The following is a 3,583-nucleotide window of genomic DNA, read 5'->3' as shown; positions in this document are numbered from 1 at the left end:
GAATGATTGATAAATAAAACACTGATTGGCCAGTAGTCAGGCAGGAGGTATAGTATAGGTGGGATAAGGAGAGAGAATGCTGGGAAGTGGAAGGTTGAGTCAGGAGACGCTGCCAGCCACCAGCACCATGAAAGTAAGATAGAAAGATACCCAGGTAAACCACGAGACACGTGGCAAGGTATAGATTTATAGAAATGGGTTGATTTAAGATATAAGAACTAGATAACAAGAAGCCTGCCACGGCCATACATTTTATAACGAATATAAGTCTTTGTGTGTTTACTTGGGTCTGAGTAACTGTAGGAGCTGGTTGGACACAGCAAAACCCCAGCTACATTTCTGCTCCATTTCCTGGGCTGGTGGCTAGTGATCTCAGAGGAAGAAGGCAACCCACATTATTTCTCAGTAATTTTTAATTTAAAGTAAAGAATGGAATTATGTCCTCTGTAGGAAGATAGATAGAAATGAAAATCATGTAATGGGACAGACATTGAGAGAAGGAGGAGGAAGGAGAGAAAATGGCATCCACAGATTACAGTACCTACAGCCAAGCTGCAGCCCAGCAGGGCTACAGTGCTTACACTGCCCAACCAACTCAAGGATATGCACAGACCACCCAGGCATATGGGCAACAAAGCTATGGAACCTATGGACAGCCTATTGATGTCAGCTATACCCAGGCTCAGACCACCACCACCTATGGGCAGACTGCATATGGGACTTCTTATGGACAGCCTCCCACTGGTTATACCACTCCAACTGCACCCCCCCCCAGGCATACAGCCAGCCTGTCCAAGGATATGGCACTGGTGCTTATGACCCCACCACAACCCAGGCCTCTTATGCAGCTCAGTCTACATATGGCACCCAGCCAGCCTACCCAGCCTATGGCCAGCAGCCAGCAGCCACCGCACCAACAAGACCACAGGATGGGAACAAGCCCGCTGAGACTAGTCAACCTCAATCTAGCACAGGGAATTATAACCAGCCCAGCCTAGGATATGAACAGAGTAACTACAGTTATCCCCAGGTACCTGGGAGCTACCCGATGCAGCCAGTCACCTCTATCCTGTCCTCCTACCAGCTACTCCTCCTCACAGCCTACTAGTTACGATCAGAGCAGTTACTCTCAGCAGAACACCTATGGACAGCTGAGCAGCTATGGACAGCCGAGTAGCTATGGTCAACAAAGCAGCTATGGGCAGCAGCCTCCCATTAGTTACCCCCCTCAGACTGGATCCTACAGTCAGGCTCCAAGTCAATATAGCCAACAGAGCAGCAGCTACTGGCAGCAGAGTTCATTCCGACAGGACCACCCCAGTAGCATGGGTGTTTATGGGCAGGAGTCTGGAGGATTTTCCGGACCAGGAGAGATCTGGGGCATGAGTGGCCCTGATAACCAGGGCAGGGGAAGGGGGTGATTTGATCGTGGAGGCATGAGCAGAGGTGAGGAGGGAGGAGGACGCAGTGGAATGGGCAGCGCTGGAGAGTGAGGTGGCTTCAATAAGCCTGGTGGACCCATGGATGAAGGACCAGATCTTGATCTAGGCCTTCCTATAGATCCCGATGCCTTCCTATAGATCCCGATGAAGACTCTGACAACAGTGCAATTTATGTGCAAGGTTTAAATGACAATGTGACTCTAGATGATGTGGCAGACTTCTTTAAGCAGTGTGGGGTTGTCAAGATGAACAAGAGAACTGGGCAGCCCATGATCCACATCTACCTGGATGAGGAGACAGGAAAGCCTAAAGGTGACGCCACAGTGTCCTATGAAGACCCGCCAACTGCCAAGGTTGCCGTGGAGTGGTTTGATGGGAAAGATTTTCAAGGGAGTAAACTTAAAGTTTCTCTTGCCTGAAAGAAGCCTCCAATGAACAGCATGTGGGGTGGCATGCTATCTCATGAGGGCAGAGGAATGCCACTGCCACTTCGTGGAGGTCCTGGTGGCCCAGGAGGTCCTGGAGGACCCATGGGTCGAGTGGGAGGCCGTGGAGGAGACAGAGAAGGCTTCCCCCCAAGGGGGCCTCGGGGCTCCCGAGGGAACCCCTCTGGAAGAGGAAATGTCCAGCACCGAGCTGGAGACTGGCAGTGTCCCAATCCAGGCTGTGGAAACCAGAACTTCGCCTGGAGAACAGAATGCAAACAGTGTAAGGCCCCTAAGCCCGAGGGCTTCCTCCCTCCACCCTTCCCACCTCCAGGTGGGGATCGTGGCTAAGGCGGCCTTGGTGGCATGCGGGGAGGAAGAGGTGGACTTATGGACCATGGTGGTCCTGGAGGAATGTTCAGAGGTGGCTGAGGTGGAGACAGAGGTGGCTTCCGAGGTGGCCGTGGCATGAACCTTGGTGGCTTTGGTGGATGAAGACGATGTGGTGCTGGGTTCCTCCTGGACCATTGATGGAGCAGATGGGAGGAAGAAGAGATAGACGAGGAGGACCTGGGAAAATGGATAAGGGCGAGCATCATAGGAACGTAGAGACCGGTCCTACTAGAGAGACCCGCAGAGCTGCATTGATGACCAGATTTATTTTTTAAACCAGAAAATGTTTTAAATTTATAATTCCTTATTTATAATGTTGGCCACAACATTATGATTATTCCTTGTCTGTACTTTAGTATTTTCACCATTTGTGAAGAAACATTAAAACAAGTTAAATGGTTTAAAAAAAGAAAGAAAAATGAAAATCATGTGATGAAATAAATCAGTCATAAAAAAAAAGAACATTGGATGTTTTCTCTCAAATGCAAGTTGTAAATTCCAGCATTTATATTTGTGCATATATATTCACTCATATTTCATGAATCTATAAAGAGGTAGTATGATAGGATAAAACAATCTTAATTATGCAGGACCAGAATCAAATAAGGATAATAGAATGCATACTATTCCATTATCTTTTAGAATACCACTATTCTAAAGTGGAAGTCAGGGGATTGCAGAGAAGGAAGGAACCAGTGTGTTTAGACTGTAGTAGACAAAAGAAGATAAAGGAATAAAATCAGTAAAGAAAACATATTTATGAAAAAAATAACATAACAAAACCAACTACTAAGTATGCTCATTAACAGGCTGTAATATAAAAGATAAAAATAGCCTATGAAATAGATACAACCAAAGAGACAATAAGAAGACATGACAATAAATTTAGCCTAGCATATTGGAGTAAAACCAAGAGTTAAAAACAAGAAGATTAAATAAAATGCCAAGAAATATGGATACAGGACTATACTCTGGAATACAGTTAACAATGCAACAAAATTAGTTCATTACTAGTGGCCAAAATATACACCAACAATATAAGGAATTAGTATGCAGAAGACAGAAGAGGTAGGAAGAACAGATCTAAAATATATAGTCCTCACTATTTATTAAATCCATATCTATTCTAAATAATAAACACTATCAAAAAAGAAAACCCATAGCAAAAATATAATAAAATGTCATGTTTACATTAAGTTTATAAGTAATTGAAATACTAAGTATTTTTAAAAGACTAAGCCATGTCCTATAATATTTGTTTTATCTTTAGATCTAAGGTAATTGGAGACATCAAAAACCTCTTATGTGAGGCATCTGCTAGGA

General features: G+C 44.8%; 1 pseudogene; it reads left to right on the top strand.

The window, feature by feature from the left end:
• The first annotated feature begins 492 nt into the window (after positions 1-492).
• LOC114687337 lies at positions 493-2,492 on the top strand (annotated as a pseudogene).
• Positions 2,493-3,583: the final 1,091 nt, after the last annotated feature.

The sequence above is a fragment of the Peromyscus leucopus genome, chromosome 4 (assembly GCF_004664715.2).
Source record: "Peromyscus leucopus breed LL Stock chromosome 4, UCI_PerLeu_2.1, whole genome shotgun sequence".
NCBI lineage: Eukaryota > Metazoa > Chordata > Mammalia > Rodentia > Cricetidae > Peromyscus > Peromyscus leucopus.
The sequence above is the reverse complement of the archived record's forward strand: the minus strand, read 5'-3'. Positions and strand labels throughout refer to the sequence as shown.